At 38.0% G+C, this 14,171-nt stretch overlaps 1 long non-coding RNA gene across 7 annotated transcripts in view; it reads right to left on the bottom strand.

Moving 5' to 3' along the window:
• The window catches only part of LOC135294176 (uncharacterized), a 33,069-nt gene that overhangs the window by 18,775 nt on the left and 123 nt on the right, over positions 1–14,171 (bottom strand). The window contains exons 1-4 of one of the 7 annotated variants that reach the window (XR_010356336.1): positions 13,592–14,158; positions 2,899–3,073; positions 999–1,099; positions 600–666 (exon numbers count right to left, since the gene is read on the bottom strand). This is a non-coding gene — a long non-coding RNA (uncharacterized LOC135294176). Of the gene's footprint in view, positions 1–599; positions 667–998; positions 1,100–2,898; positions 3,074–3,592; positions 6,799–13,361; positions 13,479–13,591; positions 14,159–14,171 lie in introns of those variants that run through there. The other 6 variants (XR_010356337.1, XR_010356331.1, XR_010356333.1 and 3 more) reach the window with 6 other exon arrangements.

The raw sequence follows: 14,171 nt of genomic DNA, 5'->3' as shown, positions 1-14,171 counted from the left end.
AAGTCTCCTGCCCCCAGTACTGAGGCAGCAGCAGTGCTGTACTTTCCAAGAGCAGAAATAAAGTACAGCAGCACCAGTTCTGGGGCACTTTAAGGCTCTCTGTTACCAACCATACTGAGCTGTCACAACACAAACTGAGTTACCCTGTCCTTGGAGAAAGTGGGGACTAGCTGAAGCAGGAAACAAACCAAGTTAATGCCATGATCTAAACAGAGCCCCTATCACTTACTCTAATATGGAAGCTGTTAGTTCTAAATTATACATTCAATATCAAAAGCCAGCTCTGTCTTTGAAAAATGGAAACCACTGTAGTTGGACCAACTACACAGGTTCATGTAGGAAAATGGGATTAGAACTAGACATTCATGTTCTCTGCCAGTACAGAAGTCCTCTTTAGAAACAGTACTGTTGAAATGTTAGATAATTATATAAGGCTCAAACTGCAACTAACAAATCCTCTCACAAATATAGACATGTCTATTTTAAATTAAATGTTAAGTGGGAAATATTTATAGTTTAAGTTGCACACTTTGCTACTTAATTATCATAATTTAAAAAAGAAGACACCTTTAATTTCCTCCTCCAAAGAAGTTATTTACCTGATCTGTAGCTTGGGAGTCCCCAGTAGTCAGTTCTGAGATTCTCATCCCACTGAATGTCAAGGACCTAGCATTTGAAGGATGGTATTTCAACATCAGTTATTGACAACTTAACTTTGACTCACCAAAGATAAACCAACCTTCATTCCCACTCAGGTCAACTCATTGATTTCACAGAAAACACATTTAGAAAGCAGAGCTGAATACTTTCAGAAATTCCACCCATGAGATAAAAAGGGGAAAAAAAATCCCAGCCAGCAAAAAGGAACCGATATAAAATGCTTGAGACTTCTTGATGCATTATGAATCAAGTATTTTTGTATATTTCTCTGCAAAGTACCATATAATCAAAATTACTCTTAACTGCTTGCTGAAATGATATAATCTCAAATACCTTACCTTCTTACTGTTCAGATACAGGACACTGTTCTTTGACAAAAACCCAATTTCATCCTTGTACCAGAGGCTGTGTTAGGAAAATTACAGTTCTGCTGAGGAGTCTGAAAAAAAATACACTTGCTGCTCTCAATATCCATATTATAGGCACCATAAGCATTATTATGAATAATACTGAACTTGGTTTCTGTATTACTCTTGTCCCTCTTTGGGTTCAATGGAACTGTGTTCCATTAAAGTTTGACTTCATGTACAGTCAGAATAGAGTCTCACCAGCAGGACCTAATAAGCTTAAGAATAAATATTGTCCTTCAATTACATTAAAAATAAATTTGGATGTACCAAAGCCCTCAGTTTTTATAATTCTGTATCATTAAAAAAAATTAAAATTGTATCTAGTGAACACTATTCATAGCATTCACACTGCAAAATAGGACCAGATAATTCTGGTTTGTGATGATTTTATTGACATGCATTTCAATTTTTAGAAGTGCACTGAAGCAACAGCCTCCTTTTCACTACTGCTGTTCCTGTTTGGAATACACTAACAGTTCAAAAGCTATTTTAAACTAGTTTCTGACCTCTAATTATCCATTACATTATAAAGCATTTATTTAAAACAACATCTTCATGATTCCTACAAGAATGAGGGGACTAAACTAAAGGCTTACACTTTAAAAAAAGCAATGCTCTTTCTATGTCTCCAAAGTTCTCAGCATCAGTTCTCTACCAGGAAGGCACTGACAGAAGTCAAACGTGCATGAAAACACACAGAACAGGAGCCTCTGGTTCCAGACCCAAAAGATACCACAGTAATATACCTGAGAAATTTGAAATCCATTTCATTCTGCAGGATTTTTAGTATAACAAATGATACTGTTAAGGCTTCTCAGATCACAGATGCATCTAGAAAGATGCAAGCGATCCAGTAATTTAACTAATGAATCTAATTTAACTAACTAAACTAGTAATTTAACTAACAGAGTAGACAGATACAGATGTCATTAAAGGATTCTTGATTTGTGCACCACTGAAAAGGCTGACAAACTGTACTCTACCTCAGAAGAAGCATTTGGCTGTTGGGTTTTTTTCCCAAACTATCATTTATTTGTCTGCTGGCTGGAACACCAAACCCATTGCCAGTTAAAGAATCCCCACAGTTTGCAATGAGAAAACAAGAAATTCAAGTGCCTGTTTAAATAGTCACAATTATTTTATTAATTTACTGCTAATAGCTCTTATTGAATGTACATTGCATATAGTTCCCATACAGAATATTACTAGAAAACAACTTGTGCTATGAAGTCGTGATTAAGTTATAAAAATAACTGGATGTCTTGATAAAAAATAAACACGACATACAAAAACCATTAGTCTAAAATTAAATCCTGGTCAGGTGTTACAATGCCAAGATTTAATAACATACTTGAAAAAAATATTAAAATAAATTTTTAAAAATTCCAAAGCTGATTTTTTAAAGTCAAAATTTGAAAGTTTTGGAAACCTAACTGTGCCTTCCTTTTTACTGCCTCTGAATGACTTGAGACTTAATAACATTTTGATCAAAAGCAACAACTCAGGCTTAGCAAAATACTGAATTTATATAATAAACCCGTACAAAAAGTCTGAAAAAGCATGCAGCAAAAGGGAATTGTGTCATTAAGATCATAACCTCCATTTACAGCTACTCTCAAGATAATAAATGGTGCCAGAATTATTTTCCAGACTATTTCCCTCCACACATCTTGTAAGTATCTGTGTTCCTACATGTGCCTTTTAATTTCAACATACTTTATGTGTCAAATGACCAACACAAAGGCTCTGACAGGACACAGCATATATGCTAATGTAAATGAAATGCCAGCATACCAAACGCAAGTAAGTATAATTAAATACAACGTACCTGGACTTGAAGAAGCACCCTTGAGCTGCATCAGTGCTAATTCCCAAATGAAGACTCTTCCTTGCAAATGAGTGAGCTTTCTTCAGATCATTATTCTGTGGCACAGGCTCCTCCAAATGGCAGCATGAATGTATTGCCATTATTGAAAATTTACAGATCCTCTGAAGTAATTGAACTGAAAGCAAGAAATACAGCAACTTTATTTGGTCTAAAGTTACTAAAAATACTTTACTTAGTTTTCAAGAACTTGTTACTTAACAATAGCATTTAAAATACATAAAGGATATGTATATGCAGTGATTGATAAAGTATAAATGAATTCACTAAACCAGACAGTTCATCTAAGCAGAGATGCCTAAACAAGGAACATCCATTTAATGCTACTGCAGAGCACCATTGCCATACATTTTACAGATGTTTCTTACACATTATACATTTCTTCTCTTCAAAGAGGCTTTCACCTGGGTATCTATAATGACACACATATTTTGCAGAACATTTGCTTGTATTATAGAATTATCTTCAAGTAGTTCAAGTTACTCCTTCCAGCATAAATTATTTTGTAACTAAAACCACCAAATGTCATCTACCACCATTGTACTAATACAGACAGCTTTAGAAGGCTGCCTTCAAGTTTCTCACAACTTTCTCTGATTTTGCAGAACGTATTCAGTATTTTACTTGAGATGCTTACTTGAGGGCAAGATGAGTCACAGATTCTAGAGGCATAATCTGATGAGCATCTATTCAGTAAAATGCCAGTTCAAAGAGAGAGGACCCTCCTGCAGCTTGTTCTCATCCTTAGGCCATGATCCCATCTCCTGGTGGAGCCACCCACTAGACCAGAGTGGGAAACTAGCTTGGGTTAGAAACTGCTGCTTGCCATAGACCTCTCTCAAAGTCAGGATCAATTTTCTGATTCAAGTCACTGCATGATGGCACAAATTACTGTGCTATACAACAGGAGGGAAAGTGAGGGAACAAGACCACACAGCTAATTGCAGCTACAAATGTCAGTACTTAAGAAACTGCTGTTGTCACCGGAGTGTAAACTACAAGGTACATCACAGCTTTGCCACTGAAAGCAGCATAACATACTACTGAACTGCTTTCAGTTCCACCTCTGCATCACTGGTCATCATCCCCACAATTACATCAAAAATGAAGACTTGTAGAGCCTCACCAAAATTGCGTGGGGTACAATTTCCTGCCAAAGGCCACACACTGCAAGTTTAAGGTGGGATGAACTAAACAGGGTGCGTGAGTGTATCAGTATACAGGTTCATCCCTCTCTTGTCTATTAATAACAGAAGCAACTTAGTCATGGTTTAGACTGCTAAACACAGAAGAGATTAATGCAGTTAAACATGTCTGCTTAGGTTAGGTGTGGACTTTTCTAACTTTCAAATCCACTACCTGATTTCAAACTTTATCAAAACGGAAAATTGAAAAGTCATTTACAGTTTAATAAGAATTCAGAGATTTCAGAAATCCAAGTACTGGGCAGATAGATATAGAAGACCGACAGACTAAAGTGAAGTACAGACTGCAGCCTCTGCTCTTGTTATTAGGGAACAAACACACAAACAAGAGACACATGACAAGTACCCCAGCTGCAGCTGGTATTTTTCATTACATCTAAGATACAACTGCATAGAAGCTGTTGTATCTTGTGCTCACTGAACTACTAGACTATCCATGCAGAATTCAAAGCTACTTAAGTGGCATTAAAAGAAGAGTCCTTGGTCTGCAAATTCCAGCTCTGCTCTTTGTGTTCACTTTAGAAGTACAGTATGTACAGCACTTGACAGCTTCCGGTCTCCTGGCACAGCATCTCATCCTAACGAGATGCATTCTTCTTAGCAGATCAGCCACTTCATCCTTTAGAACCACTAAAGGAATGAATAGCACCGAGTCCTGGTGACTTAGGAGTCTTTAGCACTTCATTCTAGCATTCAGTCTTTTGCCACTCTAATCCCATAATCAGATAACATCCAATCAATATTATTTGAAAAGAATAAAATGCTCACAACATCCTTGTGGTGAAGAGCAGCATAAAGAAATAACTCCACTCCTTCCTAGCACCTCTTATTCCTTTTAATGGCTTTCTATACTCTCTAAAAGCCCAAGAGACCTGTCAGGTCCTTAACACATTACTTGCAATGTGACCATACTCCCTGTATTTTTAAATAAAAGCATACAACCAAGTGTTTTCCTGAAATACACTGTTACCAATAAGACAGGACAACAACTATAGCCTGTTACTGAGATTAATGCAACTATTGGGAGGCTTAAAATGTTACATAAAAACATTTCTAATTGCATGCAAGTGAAAGTGATTGGCCTTTTACAGGTAGCAGTTAAGAGATTTCCTCCCTTATCACAAACTTCTTGCTTAAAAGTAAGTAATTAACAATACTAAATGAGAACAGTTATAGAAGTATCAATGGGTACAAAGTTTATCCAGGCACAGGAAGAAAATCCATATGAGTCCCTGCACATAAGAAGGATTATTCTTTATTAAACTCAACCAGCTGTGTCTCAACATCTACATATATTCAGATTCTACATAGTATATTCTAACAGTGGGGAGTTTGTTGGGGTGGCAGTGGGTTTGGGATTTTTTTTTTAAATATAAGAATGCCCTCTCACATTCTGAGCCCTTGCTTTGGAAAGTTTTAAGGGCCTCAAGCCCTTCTTAGGCTGCTAACCTGCACTGATGCCTTCATTACCATAGTCTCAGTACTAGTGGTACAAGAATTAGGCAGAGTAAGTTTAAATCCATTCACACACCTCAATTGCACATAAAGCATCCAATTTTCAGGCACTCTGCTCTGGACTAATTCTAGAAAAAGCCAACTGTATGCTAGGAAAGAATTCCTACACAAGGAATACAATCTGACATAAAACTGTATACAAAGAATTTGAGGCAATACACAAAAAAGGCATGGGTGTATTCCTCTTACTGTTTTAAATCTTAAACCTGGGTCAAATTTGCAACTCCATGTTACCACAGGATGCAATTAGGTAAAATAACGGCAGTGACTTACTAGAGTTTAGCTTATCCAACTAATGAATTTTTTTATAAAGGAAGTTTTCTATTTGCATAATACAAGTGTGATAATCAAAAAATCATTCTACTAGGAACAGGCCTCAGAGGTCATCTAGTTCAATCTCTGCTCAAAGCAGCATTAATATGTGAATACTCATTAATGATACCAGTTGTACTCTCAACCTTGCAGCCCACTAATCTCATGTAATCCTTAATCAAATGCACTCAACTGCCTTTGATAGGATTACTTATCTGCAGAAGGGTTTGTGGGACCAGTCACTGGCCACACGTTATTCCTAAGCATGGAACATTATAACACTTCCAGCTGTACTCAGAACCAGTACCACGCTTGCATTTCACTTCAAATGGCTTCTAATCAGGTCCTGTTATGAGAGCAGCTTTCCAAGGGGACCTGCTGTACAGGGGTAGATTTTGATGGATGACAAAAGGATGGAGTGAAGTAGGGGCTGATGAGCCCCTAAGCACAGGGCTGGGTTCTGGTTTCAGGTGGTTCACAGGCTGATGAATGTGGGATAGAGGTCCCACTGAGAGATACCTATAGAGGTAATATAAAAAAAATAAAAATACCTATAAAGAGAAATTAACACCACTGGCACCAACAGTCCTTTAGATATCAAGGTCAGTGACCAAACTTCAGCAGAGTAAGTTTGGGAACCTCTTCTATAGTACTGACATTTTGTTTTGTTCCTCCAATTTTGCTCTGATAAGGACCTCCATTTTGGATTTGTGCATAAGTTTACACCTTTATTTGATGCATGACATACAGTACAGTATTGCTAGTTACAAAAAAAAAAAAGTTAAGAAACGCTCACTAAAACAATCCACAAGTAATAATAAAAAAAGTTGAAATGTTTTATAAAAACATGGTTACCCAAGCTGGATTACAAAATAAATTTGCCTTATATTAATTCAGTAATATCCTCTGTTCTGAAGCATGAAATATAGTGACAGTCTATCTATGTTGTGTGACAATACATGAACTCTGCCAAACGAAATAAAAAAAAAGTTCATCTTCTAAACAATTATTTCATTCAAACATTTAATAGCTGCTATTGTAAGTAACTTCAAATATTAATACTGTGGACACTACTGCAGACAATATAGGCAATATTTAAGTGGTAACAACAACAAGAAGAAATAAATAGCAGAATATATAGAAAAAAAGAAATTTACTTTAGCAGCTTTGCTAACTCTGGTCTTAGGACCATTCCAAAAGCATTTTAAAACACTGAGTTCTGGGGTATTTTTAAATACAGTGTATTTTTAAATACACTGAAAACCTTTTAAATTCTACAGTTCCAGGCATTATTTACATGCCTTCCCCAAGCATTCACTAGTGGCCACTGCTGTTTGCTAGGTTGCATAGAGGGCCTGTCCCTATTTGACCTCACTCACTTAAACTACAGGACACTCCAACAAGATCCACAAAAGGAGTTAAATTTTCCACTAGTGTGTAAGTGGCAGAAGTTAGGTCACAGGATGGTGCACCCACATCAACCACGAAGCCATGAAAGAAAGGGACATGGTTCAAAGATGCAGGTAAGAAGCAGCAAGAGACAACAATCAAGCCAGCAATTCTAAAGCCAAAAACAAGAGGTCAGTCAGATTCTCAAACTGACAGAGCATCTTCACCAGCAAATTCCTACCTTAGATATCTTTATTTTATACTTGTGTTATGAAACTTCAGTATTTTTTCTGATTAATAAAGGTAATTGATTCTACTAAATATTTAAGTTCCCTTTTAACAATAAACTCTATTGCTTTTGTGTTTTAGGAAAAAAAATTACTTTAGAATAGTTTGCAACAAAATTAACTGCATTTCCATGTTTGCAACCCTTCTTAGAAGTGTGGTGTTTGGCATACTAGTTGAGAAATGAAGGTCAATACCTGACTACCAATCAACAAGTCCCTGTCCTGGCACACTGTCTGAAAGAAGACATAATAAATTGCAAGAAGATGCTCTGTGGTATGTTGCCAACACAGGTATGCCCACATTGCTAGGTGCTGCTGCCATGTAAAAAGCAGATGATTGGTTTTGAGTTTTGGCCAAGATGCAAAATTACTTTACTGAAAGCTTTAACTAGGAAAAAAGCAATCTAAAAAAGAAAAAAAAAAGAAAAAAAAAAGAGAAACAGCACACCTCAAAACTTCTACATTAGCACACCACAGGTTAATAAAAATTACCAGTCTGTCTAGTTAATAACATTTCTGATATTTGGAAAAAGCACTATCAGGCTGAAAAGGACAATGACAGCCATTCCCTCTATTCTAAAGGCAAAGGTAGAAATGATGCTTTACATAGAACAAGTACTGAACACTACCATAGCTTTGGAACATATCTCTAATTTTAAAGTACAAAGAAAGGTTGAGAGATTGACAGGGAGGAGGACATACAATTAGATGCACTTAACAGGCCAATGGGTTGCAACACTTGAGAAGGACAGAGGCGCTAAATTTACATCAGCAAACCAGAACTCAGCAATATTTCATTTCAACTAGAAGTTGAACTACTGATATTTTAGGCTAGAGGGGAAAAAAGGTAATTTTTTTATCACCATGATCCCAATCATATATTCCCTACACCTCCTGTCAACCCAGGGTCCAAGAATTACAGAAAAAATGCTCTAAAATCAGTTTGGAGACTTAAAAAAAATAATTTATTTAGGAAAGGGTAGTGGCCTCCAGGCCCAAATGTCTCCTATTTGAGAGTGAAGAACTACATGCATTCTTACAGCAAGCAGTGTAACAAAATCATGTGGTGATTCTGCACCACAAGCAAATGAAAACTGTCATACAAAAATATCTGGGTCCTACACCTTAATAAAGACAAGTTATTTTCTTTCATTAGCCCTACCTAAGGAATGACTTAATATACAAATAAAATTTTCAGACATTAAAAAAACCAAACAAAACCACAACATGATAATTCAGAAACAGGAAAGATTTTGCAAGGGCTTTAAGCTCACACAGAATTAGTCCTACCAACTTTTACAAACTCTTTAGACTCAAGCAACTCTGAAAAATCAGGGAAGTATGCAACATGCTGGCAATTCCAGAAACAGGAGACAGGACAGGCATTTGAAACTCTTCAGAAAAGCATCAGTCTTTCATTGCATTTACACAGCACTCACTCGAAAGAGATGCCAGAAGCTGGAGCCTCTGTTCACACACAGGGTAAAGTGGCTGTAGCCACACCAGCATCCTTACACAGGACGATTAACCAAATGGGACTGCAGAAAGCAAAAACCTCCCAGACTACATAAGAAAATATGTAGTTATTAGGTATATGTAGTAACAAAATAATGGTGATAAAATGTAGTTCAACTGCTTCAAGTACCAGAGGGGAAAGTCTCTAATGGACAGATAATGCTACATCAGTATAAGTTTAAATAGTAAGTAAGAATGGATGATCTGTCACCTTTAAATTTCACAAAATGGATCATTGTTCTTTTTTCCGTTGTCAGTACCAACTGACATCCTACAAACTTACAATCGGTCTACTTGAAAAGACTTCTTCCTTCTGAAAGTACCAGAATACATGAAAAATATCTTCAAGCACACTATGGAGTGTAAAAAGAACTGGCCAATTTCTTGGACAGCAGGTGTGTTACTTAATATTCTTTCATCTGCTAACATAGGAACTGGGTTCTGCAGCTAAGATACTTAGAATTCTTTTTCCAAGATTCACAAGAGTTCAACTTTAACTAATGTATTTGATTACCACTTTGTTCAAGAAAACAAACAGCCTTTAAACTTACTTTGAAAACAGAATGAAACAACTAAGATACTTTCTGGAAGTGTCATTATATCAATTATTGTTTACTTGCATAGATATAATTTAGTATTAATTTCCCTTTTATAAACACACACAAGAGTGACAACACCTTTTACACCATTCCAGTACAACACTGTCTTTAGCAACTACTGCTGAAAAATCACTATTCTCAAAATGAATGAAACCTTACTGATAATACATATTTGAATTCTGCTGTAAGTCAATCAGTTAAACCTAAAACCACCTTAGAAATTCCAGAATTTCATAAAGAGGAAGAGAAAAACAGTATAAAGGCCAAACAAAAAGGAGAGTCAAGTATAATCTGCCTTAAAAGAGCAATTAATGTATGAAACCAGAAACCAGCATATCATATCTGGGCTAGTGTTAACTATTTGTTAATTTAATTTCAAAACCCTTGGCTTGCTGTAATCCTCCTTACTTTGTAAGTCTTTTAACCAAAGCATCTCCAAATTTTCCCATCAGTTTTTCAAGGCCTTAACGTCAAGCTAGCCAATATCTTTGCCACTACAGAGACATGAATTTTGTTTCACTGTTGTTATATTACATCATGCTGAGTCCTATTCAAATCCTTCCATCAATATTAAGCTCTATTTTCTATTTTTTCTGATTTTCACAAGAGTAACAATACAACACCACAATGCCACAGAAACATAACCTAACTTAGGAAGATCCCTAAGGACACAAATGCACAACATAGCCACTATGATCATATAAGATAGCAACAGCTTTCCATGGTTTTCAGAAACAACATTTCACCACTGGTATTTTCCCACTAGAAAGATTCCTGAAAATAATTCACCTCTGAAAACACAAGAGATACTAAGTTAACTCTTGACTATTGTTCCCTCCTAGAATGGGGTTAGAAGCATACAGGCTGTAGGAAATGGAAGTAAAATAACTTTAAGGACAGCATGAAAATGAAGAAATTATTTCGAAGGCCAGCTGCAATTCCCAAATGGAAATCTTTGCAGTGATTTCTGAGAGCACTGCATCAGGTGTCAAGTGTTCAGCTTCTCTCTTTCTACACAGCAAAAAACACACTCCTGCTAAGGATGACAAAGTAAGAGGCACTCTTATAAGATCCAAGAAGAAAAAAGAAATCTACCTTTACCTCAGAGCAATATATAGATTTCTCCTGCTCTGTCAAGGCTACAGGCACCATAGTAGGGAAAAAATGCAGCACTTCTTTTTTTTTCCCCTGTACTGTTGAAAATGAGTCATAAAAACGTAAGAGGTTTTTACTCCAGAAAAAATAAAGGGTTTAAACAGGCAGCAGTTGACAAAAAAAAAAAAAAAAAAACCACCACAAAACACCAAAAAACCACCTGGCCTCTTATTTTAGACTCTCTTTTCTCTTAGAAAAGATCCCGCTCCCTTTGGTTAAAGTACTGCAATACAATAGCAAAAGGATACTTTGTGTATATATTACAATGAGTACTGTTACTAATTTGTGGGCTTAAAAATAGTTGAGGAATGCAAGAAAGTTTACAATCACAGTCACCTGGACTTCATATGCAAAAAAAAAAAATTATCTGAGACAATGGCTTTCTTGTGGTCTGTACTTGAAAAACAGAACATAATTAATATATTAAGCAATTAAACAGAGAAAATGAGGTACACCTAAAATTAGTTACTTTATTATTCTTATATTAAAATTTAAACTTGTGAAGTGCCATTTTGGAAATGTTCTTATGTTAGGTTTTGGAAAAAAGAGAAAGTCAAGCAGAAGTAAAACTCAAGAAACAAAACCTTCAAAGCAAAAGTTTTCAACTGGTAGCTCCCACTCCATTCTCAGTTTCTCAGAGACCATCATGCAGCAACAACATGGTTAGAACTGAGCAGCGGGTGTGTAATTTGCATGTGAAAATATTTTTAGAAGGCACACACGAATAGCGTATGCTCTCAGCCCAAGTACCATTTTCTATGCAAATAAATGCCCTGAATATTGTTTCTTAACTATGTTCCAGATAATGGTTTCTTGCACAGATTTTTTACTCTTTGAAAGCACCATATACATTTATATATATGTATTTATATATATATAGAGAGAGAGATAGATACACACATATATATATATATATATACACACACATACATATGTATCAAGCCTTAAACAACACTCATTTCAAGAGTTCATCTTGGGGTTTGGGGGGAGACTCTGAGTCTTCACTGTATCTGTGTAATCACAAATTTGGCAAATAATGCTTGAACAGAGTGCAAGAAGAGGATGATTCCCTGACTCACGAAGTTAAATCAGACATGGACATCCATTCACCTGCCTGAACCAAAGAAGCTTCAAAAATCTTAAAACCCTCCTAATTCTATGTTATGCAAAAAGTTTCAAAAGGCAGATAGAAATTGATAAAACAAGAAATAAGCTATGTGCTCATGCACTGTTAATTAAATAGAAACCAAATCTAGTCAAATTGACACAACATGCAAGACAAAACTCCATTTGAGCAAACAGCAGTCTAACTAGATCCCAAAGTCATTACCAGTCCACATCTGGAACACTCAAATCAATTCCTAGTGACTCTGGAGCTGGCATCATGTAGTAATTATTATGATAGGACTGTTTTGTTCAGGAGAAATGAAGTTCTATGGTAAAATGAGACGAAAAACATCAGTTTCTTTTCTTTGCCAAACACACAAATTCTGTTCCTCGGGCATACGGAAAAACTCAGGTTCTGGATTCTATCTGTGGCAGGAGCTTTCCTTTAATCAACTTGAATATCAGGGAAGAAAAAAGATAAAGGGCACCAGTAAATCCTACTGTGGTACTCAGGGGTACATAAAAAACACCTGAAATCACAGAATACTTTGGGTTGGAAGGCACCTTTAAAAGCTCCTTTAGTCCAACCTCACGCAATGCACATGGACATCTACAAGACCGAAGGTGCTCAGAGCCCTGACCAAAATGACCTTGAATGCTTCCATGGAGGAGGCATCTACCACCTCTCCGGCAACCTGACAGTTTTTCACCACTCTCTTTGTAAAGTATTTCTTCCTAGACCCTGCTAAAATGTCTGTCCCCAAATATAAGTTAATTTACCAAAAAAGTTGGGGGTGGGAGGGAGGAGACAAAGTAGAGAATGGAGGCATTAGGTGGCTTTAAAAATCTTAACAGTATTGAGTCATGAATTCTAACTTACCAGAGAACTGGGATCTAGTACTAGAACTGTTTCAAAATCAGCCCATGCTAACAAGCAGGAAAAACATCTATTTAATCCTTCCAGAGCACAAACACACACAAGTAAACACCTTTTACCACGTTTTCTCTTCGGCTGTGCACACTTAAAACAAAAGTTTGTGGAAGGCTAAAACAAAACGGCAGACTCGAGCCACCCCTGGGAAAAGGTAAAACTTACACTACAATCAAAGCACTAATGAAGCAAACCCCAACATCAATCTTAAAAATAGCTACTCGTGACACAATTCTTCACAAATCTCACTGCAGTATTTCTCCAGTCAGGCATAAAACTTCCGCCAATAGAACAGAATACTCTCAAACATTAATTCAACCTTGACAACACTGCTGCACAAATTAAAGGAATAACTACAGCAAAAAATTAGGTTACGGATGTTACGACGGACCCGTTATAGTAACACATCATTTCGCAATGCAAATCACACAGCGCTTTTTAAAAACACAACGAGGAGCAGCGTGTCAGGAGAGCAGAGGCAGTAGCAGGAGAGAAGGTATTTCTGTGCTATCACTGAACAATCTCCTGACTCACTCCCTCCCTCCCTCCCGCAGCGGCGGGGAGCAGCGGGCTGGGGCCGCGCTGACAGCTTTCCTGACGCAAGAGAAGCGGAGCACTGACCTAAATGCCGCAGCTGCTGCGCTCCTCGCAGCTCAGCCCGAGGAAAAGGGGCCAGCATGGATGCAAGTGCCAGCCACAAACACTCGAGCCCCTGCAGCCCGAGGCTGCTGCTGCAGAGCCGCTCTCCGAGACCCCCACATCACCTCGACCTCCTGAGCCTGATACTTCCAAAAACGACTGCGAGGCGAGCTCTAGGCTGACATTTAGAGCAGAGATTTTCAACAGGGAGCTGCGCATCCCCGCAGCGCTTCGGCGGCAGCAGCAGAGCTGGCCGCCCCAGGCTCTCGGGCAGAGCCACACGGGAGGCACCGAGCCTCGGACAAGGTTAAACCCCACCCTGGGCGCGCCTTTAGGCAGCTATTCAATGGCCCGCAGGTTAATCATTTACTCCCTGCCCCGGGCACCGCGCAGAGCGGCGGCGCGGCCCCTCCCGCCGCCGGGCCTCGACCGGGGGAGCAGGTGCGGGCCCCTCCCTGCCCGGGGAGGCGCCGCAGGACCGGCCGGGCCGCCGTCCCCTCCCACCGCGCCGCCTGAGTGACGGAGCGGGGCGGAAGGACGCGGAGGAGAGAGGGAGGGAGCG

The sequence above is a fragment of the Passer domesticus genome, chromosome 2 (assembly GCF_036417665.1).
Source record: "Passer domesticus isolate bPasDom1 chromosome 2, bPasDom1.hap1, whole genome shotgun sequence".
Taxonomy (NCBI): domain Eukaryota; kingdom Metazoa; phylum Chordata; class Aves; order Passeriformes; family Passeridae; genus Passer; species Passer domesticus.
This window is presented reverse-complemented; position numbering and strand designations above follow the sequence as displayed.